This window comes from Salvelinus namaycush, chromosome 31 (assembly GCF_016432855.1).
Source record: "Salvelinus namaycush isolate Seneca chromosome 31, SaNama_1.0, whole genome shotgun sequence".
Classification (NCBI taxonomy): domain Eukaryota; kingdom Metazoa; phylum Chordata; class Actinopteri; order Salmoniformes; family Salmonidae; genus Salvelinus; species Salvelinus namaycush.
The window spans coordinates 7,715,904-7,737,461 of record NC_052337.1 but is presented as its reverse complement, the minus strand read 5'-3'; positions in this window follow the sequence as shown (position 1 = coordinate 7,737,461).

The window sequence follows — 21,558 nt, the reverse complement described above, 5'->3', positions numbered from 1 at the left end:
AGGGTCAATGAGAACAGAGAAAGTCAGAGCGGTGAGGAGGATGACAACACAGAGCCCTGTAATTTGGACCGTGAAATACTACTGATGCTTTTGTTCATTGAGTTATTAAAAAATCGAAAAGCACTCGCACATCTAAGCTATCTTTTTTGCAGGTGCATTAAAAAAGAAGAAACCCGCACACTGCTTTTGCTAGTATCACTGCTCTTGAAATAAGCTTTACGTATCGGCCTCAAGGCCTTTGTCAGCGGCTTCATTGAGTTATGATATAATATCACAAGAAAAGTTCTCAACTATTCATCATTGTAGCCTAAAAATATGGCATGATTCGACATGGTGTGATGTGGTAAGATCAAACATTAGGTTATGCCACTCTGTTTAATCGTTTCATAACAGAGACATACTGACGTTGATGTATCTTCATGATGTTACTTACAGAATATGAAGAGTGACTTTAGTTTTCAAGTATAAGGTATTAAAACCATGACGTGTCCATTCTCCAAGACTTCACATCTTATGCCAAATCCTCCAAAGTTCTATTTCTGTAGCATTTTGACTCATTTAACCCCAAAACGTAAGCGTCTCCCTCAAACAGTATGGCATTTGTTTCATAGTTTACCAGAATGACAGGATTCAGCCAACAGATTGTTGGTTCCAAAACCGTTGTTGCTATTTGTGATCCCAAGTCACCAATAATGATAAGGGAGAGCCACAAGCCCCTGGCGTATCCTTTTTGTCAAGTAAGTGGTCAAAAGTAACCATTCAGAAGATATTACCTTTGCACATAAAAACAAAATTATCTTTACAGTAGTCAACAGTGTTTCAACCACATTTCAACCATAAATCAATACACACCAGCAAATAGAAGTGGTCGCAACAACAAAAAATGACCCTCTAACGGTTGTTATGGCATTGTTTTCCATTCTGAGGGGACCAAATTGAAGACAAGCACTGGACTCCCCTACCACTGACGTTTCCTTCTGTGGTACACTTCGAATTTATTTGGAGTCTGTTTCTCATCCATTCTGAATTTCTCATTGGTGGGGCATCTGTGTGGCAAACCCCAAAACACTGACTGCTTCCCCACATATCATTATTGGGCTTCATTCAACATCGTTTACTGTCTATTGTTTGATTTGAAGTCTTCTAAGATAAATATTCATTTTCCCAGTACAGTTTTCAGAACATTTAAGAAGCTTTAACTAGATGTACAGTATATCTCCAGAATGAAGCTGAATTGCTATTTATGACAAGACCTAGTACCGTACATTGGATGGAAATATTCAGGACAGACATAACTACATTCTATGTGAAAGATCCTCAAGTGCACATTACAGTGCCTTCAGAAAGTATTCACGCCCCTTGACTTTTTCCACATTTTGTTGTGTTAAAGCCTTAATTTAAAATGCATTTTGTGAGATTTTGTGTCACTGGCCTACACACAATACCCCATAATGTCAAAGTGAAATTATGTTTTTAGAATTTATTTTACAAATGAATTAAAACTGAAAAGCTAAAATGTATTGAGTCAATAAGTATTCAACCACTTTGTTATGGCAAGCCTAAATAATTTCAGGAGTAAAAATGTGCTTAACATGTCACATAATAAGTTGCATAATAAGTTGCATGAATGAGTACCTCATCTCTGTACCCCACACATACAATTATCTGTAAGGTCCCTCTGTCAAGCTGTGAATTTCTAACACAGATTCAACCACAAAAACCAGGGAGGTTTTCCAATGCCTCGCAAAGAAGGGCACCTATTGGTAGATGGGTAAAAATAAAAATAGCTGACATTGACTATCCCTTTCAGCATGATAAAGTTATTAATTACACTTTGGATGCTGTATCAATACACCCAGTCACTACAAAGATACAGGTGTCCTTCCTAAATCAGTTGCTGTAGAGGAAGGAAACCGCTCAGGGAGTTCACCATGAGGCCAATGGTGACTTCTAACAGTTACAGAGTTTAATAGCTGAGATATAAGAAATCTGAGGATGGATCAATAACATTGCAGTTACTCCACAATACTAACCTAAGTGACAGAGTGAAAAGAAGGAAGTCTGTACAGAATAAAAATATTCCAAAACATGTATCCTGTTTGCAATAAGGCACTAAAGTAAAACTGCTAAAAATGTGGCAGAGGAATTATCTTTATGTCCTGAATACAAAGCGTTATGTCCGGGGCAAATCCAACACAACACATCACTGAGTACCACTCTTCATGGCGGTGGCTGCATCATGTTATGGGTATGCTTGTCATTGGCAAGGACTAGGGAGGTTTTTAGGGTACATAGAAATAGAATAGAGCTGAGCACAGGCACATTTCTGCTTTACAACAGACACTGGGAGATAAATACACCTTTCAGTAGGAAAATAACCAAAAACACAGGGTCAAATATACAGTGGAGTTGCTTAACAAGACGACATTGAATGTCCCTGAGTGGCCTAGTTAAATTTTTGACATAAATCGGCTTAACAATCTATGGCAAAATTGAAAATGGTTGTCTAGCAATGATCAACAACCAACTTGGCAGAGCTTAAATACATTTTTTAAGAATAATGTGCGAATATTGTTCAATCTAGGTATGCAAAGACTTACCCAGAAAGACTCACAGCTGTAATCGCTGCCAATGGTGATTCTAACATGCATTGACTCAGGGGTGTGAACGCTTACGTAAATTAGATATTTCTGTAATTCATTTTCACTAAATTTGCAAAAATGTTAAACATGTTTTCACTTTGCCATTATGCAGTGTTGTGTGTAGCTGGGTGAGAAAAATATATATTTAATAAATGTTGAATTCAGGCTGTAACACAACAACATGTGTAATAAGTCATATGCACAACATTATAAGCAGCAAATTCTCTACCCGGGGAATATGTCCCAGGACCCCCATCACGGTTCTCCACATGGATTCTTTTCCCAAATTCCACCCCTGTGCACACCATTACAACAAGCTAAATATACCACAATAATCACATCGGAGATACAGAAGAACCTGTGCGTGTGGAAATGCCGGATCAGCGTCACACATTGAAAATACAAACGTCACTGATCTGACATGCTTTGATACACATGAGCCCTGTCCAATCTCAGAAACCTTCTCAGGACTCTTTTGAGGGCAGTAGGAGGGAAGGATGTATTCTTAAAGTATTAAAACAGGTCCAACTGGCCCTGTTCAATGCCCACTGAGTCACCACTTCCTGCCTGACTCACAGAGGGTGGAAGGGTGTCGGGGGCAAAGTCCTTGAGACCCAAAGCAGGTCATTTGAATATTGCAATACTTTGTGCAGAAATCCCCCTCTCCCCCGCTTCAGCTTCCCCATCCAGTATTTTACAGGCAAGACTGCAAAATGGGAGGGGGAAGAACCCAAGCCAACAATGCATGCCATTGGTGCAAGCCCATCCCTGTGCCATCAAGGCCCTAGCAGTGTTTAGTCTCAGAGGAATCCAAAGCCTCCTTTTGCTAATGGTCATGTTGAAACCAGTTTGCTCTCTCTTTCTCTGTCTCTTGCTCTCTGTCTCTCTCTGTCTCTCTGTCTCTATTTTCTATACCTCCTGTCTGATAGTACAGTGCTTAGACAAAGCATCCCTGGCATCAACAGTCATGTCACATCCCAGGCAACTGTACATGGTAGAAGTCTATGGCAGCACATAAACAAGTCAAAAACAAATTAAAAATGCAGCACTGGCTCCAAATAGTATAATGTTTCTTTGATGATTTTTCAACTTTGAATCTTTGCATGCAAGATTTTGTTTACAGCTTGAAGGGATAGTTCTCTCAAATAACTTTCAGAATTTGTCAGAGGCGTTTAAAAAAAAAAAAATCCCATTGTGTTTAGTGTAAGACTAGCTAATATGCAAAATAGTCTACAAATCAAACATTGTTAGTGTGGCAGGTTGGGCCTCCTGCCAGGATTGAAGCTTGTCGTGATAGAAAGACACCCCTGGTGGATGCAACTTCATGTATATGATGTGACCACATTGCTTCTACAGCTGCTCTCCACATCTCTCTGCGCTAGCTAGCTAACCAAATAAAAGGCTAACCACCAGGGCTGCATCTCTGCCTCAGGCTAGCCTCCCGAAACCCCAGTAGAAAGAAGACGGGGGAAGTCTACGAGACGACGGGCTTCTGAGTCCTCTCGCTGATGACAGTGTGTCTATGCGGGCGGTTAATGGGGGCACCAGGGGCTCGCTCTCCGGTTTCACTGAGCTAACGGGCACAGCTGCACCCACCCCGCAAAACCCCAAACCCCCTCCTCGGGACAACTGCAGCAGTTCACAAACAAGGGTGTTGCTGTGCGTGTGAAAGAACCCTACACACACTATACACACCACTCCTGATGCAGGGCTTAGGGGGCCAACAGGGCTTTGATATGCTGTGCATAGCAGTCCAGTATCGGATGCCCCGGGGAAGTTCATCCAAGCACAAACAGAGGACGGACTGAGTCCGTGCACAAAGTATTCATTTGCCAAAACATGCAGTCTTCTTTAGGCACTTCTGCCAACGTGGGGCTTAGCCGTCCAAAGTTAGTTCACTAGAGAACTATTCAGAATTGAGATGACGAAATGACAAGCTGTTTTACACAGTATGTGCTGGTTAGTGGAGTTGTCAGTTATGACAGCAGTGATTAGTACAGTCAGATACTGAAGAGTGGTAAACAGGCAATAGCCAATTGGTGCATAGGGTGCAACAGTTTTGGGTGATTGGGGACGATAAGTACCCAGCTAGCACATAACATTCTGAGAACCATATGTTTCTTAGAGCTTGGTGAGAGCGTGGTTAGTTTCCGAATGGGTGGCAAGGAATAAGTTAGTCCTAAATATTTCAAAAACTAAAAGCACTGTATTTGGGACAAATCATTCACTAAACCCTAAACATCAACTAAATCTTGTAATGAATAATGTGGAAATTTAGCAAGTTGAGGAGACTAAACTTCTTGGAGTAACCCTGGATTGTAAACTGTCATGGTCAAAACATATTGATACAACAGTAGCTAGGATGGGGAGAAGTCTGTCTGTGCTCTGCACTCTTAACAGCACTATCAACAAGGCAGGTCCTACAGGCCCTAGTTTTGTTGCACCTGGACTACTGTTCGGTCCCCAAGTCCAGAATAGATTATGGGAGACGCACAGTACTACATAGAGCTATGACTACATGGAACTCTATTCCACATAAAGTAACTCATGCAAGCAGTAAAATTTGATTTAAAAAACAGATACAAATACACCTTATGGAACAGCAGGGACTGTGAAGCGACACAAACATAGATACATAAATACAAACACACGATAACATACGCACTATACTCACACGTACACATGTATTTTGTGTTATAGATATGTGGTAGTAGAGTAGGGGCCTGAGGTCACACAGTTAATACGTTGTGAAATCTGTTCTGAATGTATTGGGGGCGCAGGGGACTAATTCCATAGATAGAGATCATTGGTTTGAATCGCACTGATGCCGCGTCACAATAAAAAATAAACGTGTTTGCATAATTAATGCCTAAGCAAATGGATTTTCATCTGTGCTTGGAGTTCAAAAAGGGTAAATTAAGCTAGCAGTGTTATTAGAATTCTTATTGAAACATGTTCTCAAACGTTATTTAATTACCTTCAAATAACCTATAATTTGTATTCTCAGAATGTTAATAAAACCTCTCAGGAAAACTTTCAGCGAACCGGAGTAAAACGTTCTCAGAACCTTCCTGCAACCTAAAAATGAACGTTACCAGAACAGGCAAAAATCTCACTTCCGTTCTCAAAACTTAAAAATGTAGTTTTACCGGTCAGGAAACTTATGGCTTCGTTTCCAGAAACAACGGGAAACCAAAAATGTATGTTCCCACAACTTCCAAGGAACAAAATGTGCTAGCTGGGTAGTAGCCTTGCAAGAGGCTCATAGGAGCAGCTTCATGTACAAGTACACACCCTGGACAGGACGCTAGTCTATCGCAGGGCTTTGGCAGGGTTTGAACCTTGAGTTTATCAACTACATGTACAAGTGTGAATAACTAAGAGTCTTATAGGAGATTGAGTTTTCATCTGACAAATCCTATAACACAGAACAAAACATCTTGCCATCTTTTGATACTTTATATCTATAACTTTCAATTATTTCTTCTTAGAAGGCGAATTCTTTTGAAGTTTGAATGTCAGATCTTTCATTAGTCCGCCCACATTAGCATTTAAATGACCCAGAGGATGTATTTAGCTAAATTGCTAAATTGACAGTGCCATGATCTCTTCCTGTGACATCTGCTTTACCGATCAAGTGAGTTAGTTCATGAGTTTTGATTGGACTTGCAGTCGGAATACCTCGACAGGACAGACAGTTTCCTTTACTAGATAATCAAAATAATCTATCTAGCACTTCCCATTTCCTTTACATTCAGGAGGAACTTGAATGACCCTGTGCTGTGTGTGCGTGTGTGTGGGTGTGTGTATTCGACTGTGTGTTCGTGTATGTCACAGTGGTGAGGCAAGACTCCAAACACCTTATCACAAATGTCCTTATCTATTTAATTCAATGAACCTTCGGCTAGTGTGAACGTGAAGCTTTGAAGTTGGAAGCTTTTACCGGTAGAGAGAGAATGAATGAGTAGGTCTATGTTCTTAGTGAAGCTTTAAAGCTTTGTGGTTGTCTTTATCTTGATTGATTCAAATTGATATGGTTAGTTTGTCTTTGCATGATCTGAGCTTTGAGAGATGAGACAAAGAGAGAGAGAGAGAGAGAGAGAGAGAGAGAGAGAGAGAGAGAGAGAGAGAGAGAGAGAGAGAGAGAGAGAGAGAGAGATGTGGTGTTGATGGTATCCTTAATGAAATGATCAAATATACAGACAACAAATTCCAATTAGCTATACTAAAACTCTTTAACATCATCCTTAGCTCTGGCATCTTCCCCAATATTTGGAACCAAGGACTGATCACCCCAATCCACAAAAGTGGAGACAAATTTGACCCCAATAACTACCGTGGGATATGCGTCAACAGCAACCTTGGGGAAATCCTCTGCATTATCATTAACAGCAGACTCGTACATTTCCTCAATGAAACCCATGTACTGAGCAAATGTCAAATTGGCTTTTTACCAAATTACCGTACAACAGACCATGTATTCACCCTGTACACCCTAATTGACAACCAAACAAACCAAAACAAAAGCAAAGTTTTCTCATGCTTTGTTGATTTCAAAAAAGTCTTCGACTAAATTTGGCATGAGGGTCTGTTATACAAATTGATGGAAAGTATTGTTGGGGGTAAAACATACGACATTATAAAATCCATGTACACAAACAACAAGTGTGCGGTTAAAATAGACAAAAAACACACACATTTCTTTCCACGGGGCCGGGGGGTGAGACAGGGATGCAGCTTAAGCCCCACCCTCTTCAACATATATATCAACGAATTGGCGCGGGTACTAGAAAAGTCTGCAGCACCCGGCCTCACCCTACTAGGATCTGAAGTCAAATGTCTACTGTTTGCTGATGATCTGGTGCTTCTGTCACCAACCAAGGAGGGCCTACAGCAGCACCTAGATATTCTGCACAGATTCTGCCAGACCTTGGCCCTGACAGTAAATCTCAGTAAGACCAAAATAATGGTGTTCCAAAAAAGTTCCAGTCGCCAGGATTACAAATACAAATTCCATCTAGACACCATTGCCCTAGAGCACACAAAAAACTACACATACCTTGGCCTAAACATCAGCGCCACAGGTAACTTCCACAAAGCTGTGAACGATCTGAGAGACAAGGCAAGAAGGGCATTCTATGCCATCAAAAGGAACATAAAATTCAACATACCAATTAGGATCTGGCTAAAAATACTTGAATCAGTCATAGAACCCATTGCCCTTTATGGTTGTGAGGTCTGGGGTCCGCTCACCAACCAAGATTTCACAAAATGGGACAAACACCAAATTGAGACTCTGCATGCAGAATTCAGCAAAAATATCCTCAGTGTACAACGTAGAACACCAAATAATGCATGCAGAGCAGAATTAGGCCGATACCCACTAATTATCAAAATCCAGAAAAGAGCCGTTAAATTCTACAACCACCTAAAAGGAAGCGATTCCCAAACCTTCCATAACAAAGCCATCACCTACAGAGAGATTAACCTGGAGAAGAGTCCCCTAAGCAAGCTGGTCCTGGGGCTCTGTTCACAAACACAAACACACCCCACAGAGCCCCAGGACAGCAGCACAATTAGACCCAAGCAAATCATGAGAAAACAAAAAGATAATTACTTGACACATTGGAAAGAATTAACAAAAAAACAGAGCAAACTAGAATGCTATTTGGCCCTAAACAGAGAGTACACAGTGGCAGAATACCTGACCACTGTGACTGACCCAAACTTAAGGAAAGCTTTGACTATGTACAGACTCAGTGAGCATAGCCTTTCTATTGAGAAAGGCCGCCGTAGGAAGACATGGCTCTCAAGAGAAGACAGGCTATGTGCACAATGCCCACAAAATGAGGTGGAAACTGAGCTGCACTTCCTAACTTCCTGCCCAATATATGACCATATTAGAGACACATATTTCCCTCAGATTACACAGATCCACAAAGAATTCGAAAACAAACCCAATTTTGATAAACTCCCATATCTACTGGGTGAAATTCCACAGTGTGCCATTACAGCAGCAAGATTTGTGATCTGTTGCCACAAGAAAAGGGCAACCAGTTAAGAACAAACACCATTGTAAAAACAACCGATATTTATGCTTATTTATTTTCCCTTGTGTACTTTAACCATTTGTACATTGTTACAACACTGTATATATACATAATATGACATTTGTAATGTCTTTATTGTTTTGAAACTTCTGTATGTGTAATGTTTACTGTTAATTTTTATTGTTTATTTCACTTTTGTATATTATCTACCTCACTTGCTTTGGCAATGTTAACACATGTTTCCCATGCCAATAAAGCCCTTTGAATTGAATTGAGAGAGAGAGAGAGAGACAGAGACAGAGACAGAGACAGAGAGAGAGCGAAAGAGAGAGAGAGAGAGAGAGCGAGAGAGTGAAGAAAGAACACAGAACAAACACAGCTGCTGTGTCTCTTGTCGTCTGTGGTGTGTCATCTGCCTTTCACCTGACCCATAGCTGTATACCAGGACAACCTGCCTTTCTTTTAAACACACTTTGCCTGGGAAACTGCACCAGTATGGGGTCCCATAATGAGTCTAGTCCTCTACCAACTACTTATCTCCCTACCTAATAGGCTTGGGCGGTATACCGTATACACTGGATGAAAGGGTATTTTGAAGTACTGACAGTATGATTTTCAATACCGTCCCCCAAAAAATGTGATTGAGCCAGTCACATTGTATGTTCGTTTACAAAGAGCACATGGAGCAAATGTGACGTGACGATCCAATGTTGAGCAGCACAAGAGAGGTGATCAGGTTACACATGGAATTCGCAACTAATGTTTGCCAGCTAAACATCGTATAACGATAAGTTAACTGTCTAAGATGTGCCAAATACATTTTCTCCAGCTCAGAGCTCCAGCTATGCATTTTGGTTTGCTAACTTGCTAGCTATAACGTTAGGTGTCTAGCTTGCAATATCAAGCTGCTTGGTTACAGCAAAGACAATCAATCCCCTTCTGGATCAAGTGTGAGTAGCCTTTTGAGATAGATGTATAACTTTATGAGCCGGGTTGTCTGTGCTTGCATTTGGTTTATGTTTGCTTGCGTTTATTAGCATATAGCTAGCGTCAGCTAAGGGAATTCGCTAGTATTTTGTTAGCATTTGTTAGCATAAGAAATAATTAAAAAAATGTGCCCCTCTGCCGGTAATACCGTATACCCCGGTATGGTACAGGAACTGTATGAAGGTATGGAAATCTGCACACCTCCCAACCTTACTATCTAATGCCTTAAGACATGGCGTTTCAATCAGTAATTTAGTGCTAGAAAAATTGGTGGGTAAACTTTGATCGGCAGTCGCGGCGCAAAAAATTACGTTCGCTATACTTTCAATGCATTTTTTCCCAAAAGGTCGGTAAACTTTACCCTCCACTACATCACTGGGTTCAATGTACTTGCTATAGAAGATGTAGAGCAGAATTGGGGAAAATTCTATTTCACTTCACATCAGGAAATACATTGGAAACCACTTAGCTAAATAACAGAACTAAACAAATGTCTAGAAAATGTCAACTACTGTACGTGAACTACTGTAAGACACTGTTCAGTGAAGTACCAGGCACAAGCAGTGAGAGGCACAGCCTAATTAAGAGTGTGTGTGTGTGTGTGTGTGTGTGTGTGTGTGTGTGTGTGTGTGTGTGTGTGTGTGTGTGTGTGTGTGTGTGTGTGTGTGTGTGTGTCGGTTGCCACTTATCATGCTCACTAATGTCTCCAAAGCATACTGTGTTCAAATGGTCCTTCTCTAAGCAGCCCCTTGCAACTGTTTATTGGGACAGGTGGTGCATTCACAAAAGCTGTACAATTCCCCTATCTGAGATATCTACTGCAGCCCTCATCCTCCACATATAACACCCGTTCTGCCAGTCACATTCTGTTAAAGGTCCCCAAAGCACACACATCCCTGGGTCGCTCCTCTTTTCAGTTCACTGCAGCTAGCGACTGGAACGAGCTGCAACAAACACTCAAACTGGACAGTTTTATCTCAATCTCTTCATTCAAAGACTCAATCATGGACACTCTTACTGACAGTTGTGGCTGCTTTGCGAGATGTATTGTTGTCTCTACCTTCTTGCCCTTTGTGTTGTTGTCTGTGCCCAATAATGTTTGTACCATGTTTTGTGCTGCTACCAAGTTGCGGTGCTACCATGTTGTTCTCATGTTGTGTTGCTACCATGCTGTGTTGTCATGTGTTGCTGCCTTGCTATGTTGTTGACTTAGGTCTCTCTTTATGTAGTGTTGTGTTGTCTCTCTTGTCGTGATGTGTGTTTTGTCCTATATTTATATTTGATTTATATTTGTATTTTTTATCCAATCCCAGCAGGAAGCCTTTTGCCTTTTGGTAGGCCGTCGTTGTAAATAAGAATTTGTTCTTAACTGACTTGCCTAGTTAAATAAAGGTTAAATAAAAATGTTTTTTTTTAAATGCCAAGTGATCCCTGCACAACACATAGGCTCACACAACCCCATAAAGCATCACACTTTAAAGGAGGATTCCACTAATGGTCAAATGTGTGTGGGGAAACAAAAAACATTAGGATATACTCATAAACATGTATGTTGAGAGGATACAGCATTTTTGCTCATCCCATAACCCTAAAAAGGTAACTTGGTCCATTTCATACCCCACCTGCGTTAGCTGTGCTTGATTGAGCTTTCCTGTCTCAAAACTGTCCAGCCCCGCCTATCCGGTACTCCAGGCCGACTTGAGCAAACGTGCAAAGTATTTGAAAGACTTTAAATACTACTTGAGCCCAGGTCTGGCCAGTGTCCGCTTATCATTTCACCTAACGCTCTAGTTTTCATAATCAGAAGTGGGATTAGAACCCAAGGAGGTCGTTGGTTCCAGACAGTCAGACATCAGGGGATGAGGAGGGTCAGACAGTAAGGAAGGGAAGTGTGACCGCCACCGGAGACAAGAGAGCAGGAAATTACAGTAAAGTCGCCCGTTTATGGCGGCTCCCAGGCAGTGGACTTGGATACGAGAGGCCTGGAGTGGAAATATAGAGTTACACACTTTGCTGCTCTGAGGACCCAGACCCAAACAGCAGAGAGGAATATCAGAGGGATATGTTGGTCGGCGCCAACCGTGAAAGCCTTAGTCATAACGCCAAAACGATGTTATCTTATAACAAATTGTATTATAGAATATTATGCCATTGTGTAGTTAAAAAAGATGTGCATTAGGGAAAGTATGCTAATGGGTGGCTCCTCCATCACTCAGTCGCGTCGTTGCCATTGTTATCGACATTCTACTGACACCGCAGCCATGTTGATGTCTGACTGATGACTAATGCCCAGTCTTTCTGAACGGGGGCTAATGACTGTTTTGTCTAAATTACACTTTAGTGGCTTGGAAATATGATTACTAAAGTAGGCAAGTAATTAGTAGGAAACAACTTTGCAATGATGCAGGGCAAGTTTACTTTAGAGAGATGGCAATGTTGCCATTAGGTAGTAAAGTTCATAAAAAATATCTAGCAATGCTAATGTTAGCTAACTAAAATTCAGTGCTGTCCCCTCAATCTTAGCTGGCTAGCTAAAGTTATACTGCATCTAAAGTCAATCTGGTGACATCACAATGATGACAAAAGGTTTTCCTACTAATTATTTGCCTCTTTTTTAAATGTCATCGTTTCCAAGCCACAGTAATGCACACTCTTCATCAACGCCCATTGGGAATGCATTGAGTAGAATGTTCAGTTGGGCATCAGTCCTAAAATGAACGTTCAAAACAATATTGTGACAAAATGTGCAACCTGGTTTCAAATCCTGGGTATCGTTGAGCCCTTGAACCTGAAAACAGCTCACTTGATTCAGCCCTTCGTGCAATAGTTCCACTGTACAATTATCCCTGTTGCCCGGCAATTGACCTCTGTTACGCTGATCAAGCTGCCAAATTTGGGACTTAGGATCAAATTGTACTACTGCTGCCAACAATGTTAGAGCGTCTTTAACAAGACTGATCTCAAATAGACACTTAATCTGAAAACATACTGTATAGCAGTATGATTCTTGATTGAATAATCTGTCCCTTCTAGGGTTTAAGGGTTGGCTCTGTACCCTGATATCTAATGCAGAGGTCTGCAATGCTCTTTGAAGTTAAGCGTGTGCCCTCTTTGACTTTTAGAGAAAAGTAATGTTGTCATAAGAGAAGAATTTCCAATTATCAGAACTTGCTCAAATAAAGTGTAGATTACATTTGCTGGGTCTACGTCTGTGATACTTCCTCTAGAGAGTGAACTGTGAATGTGATGGGGATAGGCTACCTCTTCATGCCATCCACATCCATTTAGCCATGTTTATGGGCAAAACCAAATTTAGCTGGATTAGAACATGAGTGAAACCAACGTTAGCTAGCTAGAACATGGGTGAAATCAATTTCAGCTAGCTATAACATTGGTGAAACCAACATTAGCTAGCTAAAACATGGGAAAAATAAGTTTAGCTAGCTATAACATGGGTGAAATCAACTTAAACTAGCTAGAACATGGGTGAGACTAAGTTTAGCTAGAACATGGGTGAAACCAAATTTAGCTGGATTAAAACATGGGTGAATCCAACGTTAGCTAGCTAGAACATGGGTGAAACCAAGAAGATAGCCGGGATATGCTTTCCCTTTAAGATGGTTTCCTCTAGGTTTCTTCCTTCTAGGGAGTTTTTCCTAGCCAATGTGTTTCTTCTTCTGCTTGCTCTTAATTACCGTAAATTAATCTAAATTAAGATAGAAATGCTAAACCATTTAGATTTAAGTTCTTCCTAAATATTCCATATTCTAAAGTGTAAAACCCAACAGCATACATCCGAAAAATCACATTACTATGTAGGGGTCAGAGTATGCTACGTGGGATAGGGTGTATAATTAAGCAATAAGGCCCGAGGGGATGTGGTATATGGCCAATATACCACGGCTAAGGGCTGTCCTTAGCACGACGCAATGCAGAGTGCCTGGATACAGCCCTTAGCCGTGGTATATTGGCCATATACCACAAACCCCAGAAGTGCCTTACTGCTATTTTAAAATGGTTACCAAGGTAATAAGTGCAGTAAAAATACATGTTTTGTCATACCCGTGGTATATGATATACCACAGCTGTCAGCCAATCAGCATTCAGGACTCGAACCACCCAGTTTATAATTGAATGAAGATCAGTAATATAATAATTTTGTGCGTGCTTATATTTGTCCAAGTGTGTATTATACGCATGTTGGAATAGGGTATGTTATTTTCTTGCTTATCTCAATTCTCCCTGAGACACCCTCAAAGAGTGGGGTCATGGCCAGCGTCTACCATTATCAACGGCAACCCCGGAGCAATTAGGGTTAAGTGCCTTGCTCAAGGGCACATCGACTGAATTTTCACCTTCTCAGCTCGAGGATTCAAACTAGCAACCTTGGGGATATTGGCCCAACATCTAACCGCTAGGCTACCTGCCTTCAGCAGATCACTGCCGAGTGCAAAACAGACTCGGATCTAAATCCAATTGCAGACTCAGTATGTTACTATGTGATCTACTATACAATACATTTGCATCTATATCGTTCAATTCAGATATGTAATACAGTACCACCCGGGAAGAAACAAACAGCTGACCTGTAATAAACATGATATTAATCCTGTATCCTGTTTATATATAAAAAATGATATAGAGTACACATCCTCGCATGAATATACCATGAGCATTTTTCTTTGTTGCAACTTTGGTTTGGATTTGTAAAGGTAACTAAGACTATGAAAGACGGGTTCATTTTACAGTCGGCTTTGTCAACAATTGTTGTAGATTTTTGGAAGTGGTAGACATTGAGGCAGGCAGTCTAGCTCTGCATGTCTACTGAGATTTGTCATGCCATTGTAATAATGCTGTAAAGACAATGGAGAAAGGGGATGGATAAGTCCATCCTGCAATACTAGATTGGAGTTGTAAACAAACAACCAAATAAGTTTTGTTATAGTGGAGAGGGATTGGGCTTTATCAAATATGAGCTCAGTTCAACTCAAAAGGTGAGTTTCAAGGTGGGAGAAATACATTCTTGATGAAAAGCTACAGTACTTTGCCCCTTTGAGACACCGTTAGGAGCACCCAGAACTTCCCCCTCCCTTAAGAATAAGAGTATGTTAAGTTGACAGGTCCAGAATGATTCTGTCTCAGGAAAATGAAAGAGCGCTTTAGGAGTAACTAGGGTGGGCTCCCTCACATTTATTTCTTTGTGAGGCCAAAGAACTTCCGCCCCCTTCTTATAGCCGTCCAGTAAACACGGACATGTGTCCCTGTCAATCACGGCACATCTCCATTTGTCCTCCCCTTACACTCTGTTCTCTCTTCCAAATATCTCACATTCATTTAAAGTGTTTCATTATTCATGAATTATTACAACTCTAATGTTAGAGTGCAGAGGCTGGTATTTAATCAAACCTGTAATGTGGAAAACGTCACTTTTCTGTACTGCAAAATCACACCATTTCATATAGAACATTTTTGTTTTGTTTTATGACACCCAGTAAACATTTTCTCAATATTTTCCACACTATGATGCATAACAATCTGGTATTTCACATTGTGGATTTCACAGCATGTAATTGATTGAATTTCCAGCCTTAGGCTCTTTGGAACCATGAAATACACCATACTGTGTATTGAATGTATCACTCATTGTACTGCAGTAACATTGAATATCACTCTGACCAAATCTCATGATCTTCCTATTCCTGATTGTGTCCGATCTCTGTATCATAAATGTATGTTTTACATACATCATCAAGTTTGGAGAGAAGAATATAGCTAGCGAGGATTTTACACAAATAAGAAAAGGAAACCAGCAACAATGTGGAAGCATCTGTAACAGCCTTGCTTATTTTTATCTGTCCCAGGGAGTCTGTGTCCATGGCTGAACCCTTTCATTATAAAAAGGAATAATGTTGTTTTTATTGCTAGCAGCTGGAGGAGCTTGCCACTCCCAAAAACAAACTGAGCTTGTTATATTATCATAATGACACAGTCGTGGTAAACGGATTAGCCTACTATGATCATGCACCAGACTTTCTTTCCCGCGCCCACCCCCATTCAACTTATTGGTAGACTAACTGTGTTAGCAACGGCCTGTACTTCTGTTCTTTACTAGCAGTGTTAGGGAGTAAGTGGAGCAACCTTGATTTAGCCTTGAAGACTTGGCGTTGGCTCCCTAAGATAATGCCTACCCACTGGGCACAGACGTCAGTTCAAAGTCTAGTTTTGACATACATTTGGTTGAGTTGTCAATTAACGTGAATTCAACGTGAAATCAACAACAAAAAAGTTCAAAGTGTCATTGGATTTAGGTTAAAAGTTGGGTGATTTAAAAAAAAAAAGAAGAAAACTTTGATTCAACCATTTTTTGCCCAGTGGGTAAGATTTAACTCAGCAGGCTAACACAGTCTTATGGCATGCAGGAAACACAGTTTCGAACCCCTGTTTGTCACATACTACACAAGAAAGCGATAATCAACACACCACACAACTATAGCTTGGCCAAACTGTCATGTTCTAGTCTAGATGCTGACACTCTTCTCCACTGTCTATTCACCTGACATAGTCAATATTTGACCCAAGTTTACACTTGTGGTCATCTCTTTCATCTTTTTACATGAAAGAGCGTATGTAATGAACTGTCCCGTTATCTGGATTTGATGTCCATTCTAGAATGCCCTCCTAGCCAATCAGAAACTAATATTCAACAATGCTTTGGTATAAAACAGTGTAACATCATCGTATACCAGTGTGAGTCTCTCTCTGGACACTTTGTGCCCTTTTCTTCCATTCACAGCAGGTCACATGACTGTGGCAGCGAGACAATGATCACCATACTGCAGGAGCCTCGCGCTCCGCTCGTCACTGCCCCCGGGACACTAGGCAGCAAGATTTCTCCAACTAAAATAGTTCCGCCCTGTGGCACTTACTGGCATGGGCTTAATTCAATGGTTTGGTACACACATTCTTCTTGTTAACTCATTGGAAGCTTTCTATTCAGAGTCTGTCTCTCTTTGAAAAGATGACGGGGGATGGATGATGTGACAAAGGCATTTTAAGGCACTCAAACACACACACACACACACACACACACACGCACACACACACACACACACACACACACACACACACACACACACACACACACACACACACACACACACACACAACACACACACACACACACACACACACAACACACACACACACACACACACACACACACACACACACACACACACACACACACACACACACACAAGAATAGAATATGGGCAGAGAGACACATGCACGTGTAACAGGGGAAACTCAGGTCCCATGAAACACATGCAGATGTGTGCACAAGCGCCAACATACCCTGAGTGTACAAAACATTAGGAACATCTTCCTAATATTGAGTTGCACCCCCTTTTGCCCTCAGAACAGCCTCAATTCGTCGGGGCATGGACTCTACAAGGTTTTGAAAGCATTCCACAGGGATGCTGGCCCATGTTGACTCCAATGCTTCCCACAGTTGTGTCAAGTTGGCTGGATGTCATTTGGATGGTGGACCATTCTTGATACACACGGGAAACTGTTGAGCGTATAAAAAACAGCAGTGTAGCAGTTATCGACACTCAAACCGGTGCGCCTGGCACCTACTACCAAACCCCGTTCCAATGCAGTTCGTTCAATATTTTGTCTTGCGCATTCACCCTCTGAATGACAGACACAATCCATGTCTCAATTATCAAGGTGACATCAATAATGGATCATAGCTTTTACCTGGATTCCCCTGGTCAGTCTATGTCATGTAAAGAGCAGGTGTTCCTAATGTTTTGGTACACTCAGTTTACATACAGTGCCTTCTGAAAGTATTGAGACCCCTTCACTTTTCCACATTTTGCTACGTTACAGCCTTATTCTAAAATGGATTAAATAAATAAAATATCCTCAGCAATCCACACAAAACACCACATAATAACAAAGACAAAACAGGTTTTTAGACATTTTTGCAAATGTATTAAATATAAAAAACAGAAATATCTTATTTAGATAAGTATTCAGACCCTTTGCTATGTGACTCGAAATTGAGCTCAGGTGCATCCCTGTTTCAATTGATCATCCTTGAGATGTTTCTACAACTTAATAGGAGTCCACCTGTGGTTCATTTAATTGATTGGACATGATTTGCAAAGGCACACACCTGTCTATATAAAGGTCCCACAGTTGACAGTGCATGTCAGAGCAAAAACCAAGCCATGAGGTCAAAGGAATTGTCAGTAGAGCTCCGAGACAGGATTGTGTCTCGGCACAGATCTGGGGAAGGGTACCAAAACATTTCTGCAGCATTGAAGGTACCCAAGAACACAGTGGCCTCCATCATTCTTAAATAGAAGAAGTTTGGAACCCCCAAGACTCATCCTAGAGCTGGCCGCCTGGCCAAAGTGAGCATTCAGGGGAGAAGGGCCTTGGTCAGGGAGGTGACCAAGAACCCGATGGTCACTGTGACAGAGCTCTAGAGATCCTCTGTAGAGATGGGAGAACCTTCCAGAAGGACAACCATCTCTGCAGCACTCCACTAATTGGGCCTTTATGGTAGAGTGGCCAGACAGAAGCCACTCCTCAGTAAAAGGCACATGACAGCCTGCTTGGAGTTTTCCAAACGACACCTAAAGGACTCTCAGACCATGAGAAACAAGATTCTTTGGCCTGATGAAACCAAGACTGAACTCTTTGGCCTGAATGCCAAGCGTCATGTCTGGAGGAAACCTGGCACAATCCCTACGGTGAAGCATGATGGTGGCAGCATCATGCTGTGGGGAGGTTTTTCAGCGGCAGGGACTGGGAGACTAGTCAGGATCAAGGCAAAGGTGAACGGAGCAAAGTACAGAGAGATCCTTGATGAAAACCTGCTCCAGAGCATTCAGGACCTCAGACTGGGGTGAAGGTTCACCTTCCAACAGGACAACAACCCTAAGCACACAGCCAAGACAACACAGCTTCGGGACATGTCTCTGAATGTCCTTGAGTGGCCCAGCCAGAGACTTGAACCCAATCGAACATCTCTGGAGAGACCTGAAAACAGCTGTGCAGCAACGCTCCCCATCCAACCAAACAGAGCTTGAGAGGATCTGCAGAGAAGAATGGGAGAAACTCCCCAAATACTGGTGTGCCAAGCATGTAGCGTCATACCCAAGAAGACTCGAGGATGTAATCGCTGCCAACGGTGCTTCAACAAAGTACTGAGTAAAGGGTCTGAATACAAATGTAAATGTTATATTTCAAATTTACAAATTTCAAAAAACTATTTTTTGCTTTGTCATTATGGGCTATTGTGTGTAGATTGATGAGGGGAAAAAACAATGTAATCAATATTAGAATACGGCTATAATGTAACAAAATGTGGATAAAGGCCTTGTGCAAGCTACTAGTATCAAGACACACAATTCAATATCAAGCTCACTCAGAAGTTGCAAATTAACATTAGAAATCCCTGAGCACATAATGGGCAACCTTTCCTGTGACCTGAACAGTGGCATTGGCACCCCAAGTCAATGCCGGGTAATGGGTAATGTGCTGGCGCACAGGAGATGCTGGGTCGAACCCTGACACCGGCGGTCACACTCACACTTACTGTGAGGAAAAAGAGAACCCTATGTATAATATTTGGCTAAACTACCTGACCTCATAAATAGCAAACGTCCAGCGGCTGTTCAATACATGAGGAACTACGGGATAACGCAGAACCACAATGATTCTAAACTCATTTACTATTTACCTTCGTGAACACACACTGAAATTGTTTCCGATGCTTGTCTCGTATCACCGCGTCGCAGCGCACCATTCAGAACGCAGCACCAAAACAACCCTTGTTAAGACCTGTCACTCATGCTAAGTGGCAAGATTATTGCAAAACATGATACATCTAATTCAAATACATGAATATGAGATCAATCAACTCTCCTTGAGTTGATGCTTATTGATGGTAGGCCTACACCATCTTACGTTATATAATGTATAAGTAACCTAATTGAAAAGCAGAGCATCTTTTAACCAGAAAAAAGATGGCCTTTATAAAAGATGGGCTTCTTAAAATCAGAAGAACTTAAAAAAAAAAGTTAGGTTCATATTAGGATTGTTCGAACATGTTCAACTAAACACTATATTATGTTTAATACAACCGTACACTGCAGGCTAGATAGACCCGATATTGCCCAATAGGCTACACACCAAGGAACAAAATAATTAATGCAAAACATACCTATTCTATGCGAGGGTTTTCGTCCTATTCGGGCTCATGGATCCTTTCAATGTTTCGCTCCTCACAGTTGAATGGTCCTCACTAGTGAATGATGAATGATCCAAAAACTGCAGGTTGACGAAAATAAGTTTATCCGGTGGATGGTGAAACACAACGTTTTACACTGAAAGAGGAAACGAGACCTACAGTACGCGTCCAATTATAAAAACGTGGTTTAATTGTTAGAATTGCGAAAATGCTTTGGTTTGGCACATATACTGTACATCCCAACAGCCGTCGGACAGTGAGAAAGTTATCCCGAATGTCAAAAACACTGGCACCACTCTTGTGATGACCTCACCGCGGCGTCAGCCAATCAGGACGGTAAGGGATGCAAGGAGACTTGTAAAAAGGGCTCGACACTTTTTGTGTGGCAACTGGAAATGTTGTTTTTGCTGTTGAAAGAAAAAAAGATACCATTATTTTGGATCGTTTCAATATGAACATAAATGTACAAAATTTGTTTACTGAATGTAAAAGTGTTCAATTAAATACATGGGAAAATAGTTATTTATCTAAAATGTGCTTTGCAATCTGCGTTAACACACTCTCCAATGAGCCAATGAAAGGAGCATACAGTATTATAGGCCTAGATTTACGTTGGATAATTTTTCAACATCTCTGGTGTCATCTAGCGGTAAATGTTGTGTATCACGTGGAATTACTGTACAGTATGGCCAAGCCTATGGTCCATGCTCTTGATATAAAGGATGGCAAAAGTGTACACTTCAGAAAAGGAAGATATTATTAGGAGTCAGAACTCACCCCTGCAATAGAGTAGTTTGCTGTGTAGGCTACAATTAATTTATTTATTTAACCTTTATTTAACCAGGAAGGACTCATTGTGATTTGAAATCTCCTTTTCAAGAGCGTCCTGGCCAAGATAGGCAGCACCAAGTCATTACACAATTACAGACAGACAACAGGAAAAATTACAAGTAATCTAATAAAAAAAACATAGAATTCACAAGAGTATAACAAATTCATAAAACAGCTCATTAAAAACATTGACAGGTCAAGGAATCAGTCTCAAAATCCTTCGTCAGTGATTTAAAAACACAAATCGGAACAAGTTCTTCCAGTTTAAAAGTATTTTGTAAGGCGTTCCAAGCCAATGGCGCAGAGTACATAAAAGCCCTTTTACCAAATTCAGTTCAGACATTTGGAAAAGTTAGCAGAATAAAGTCCTGCGAATGAAGAGGGTACCCACCACATTTCTGAACAAAAAAATGCCCAAATAAAATGGTAGTAAACCCAAAATGGCTTTGTAAATAAAAGTATACCAGTGACTGAGCCTATGAGTGACTAGAGAATGCCAGCCAACCCTGGTATACAAAGTGCAGTGATACATAAGGGTTTTGCAGTTTAAAATAAATCTCAATGCGCCATGGTAAAGGGTGTCAATTGATCTCAAACACTGAGCGGAAGCATTCATATATAAAATATCCCCAATATCCCCATACCTGGGGCGGCAGGTAGCCTAGTGGTTAGTGGTTAGAGCGTTGGACTAGTAACCAAAAGGTTGCAAGATCGACTCCCTGAGATAAGGTAAAAATCTGTCGTTCTGCCCCTGGCCTAGGCAGTTAACCCACTGTTCCTA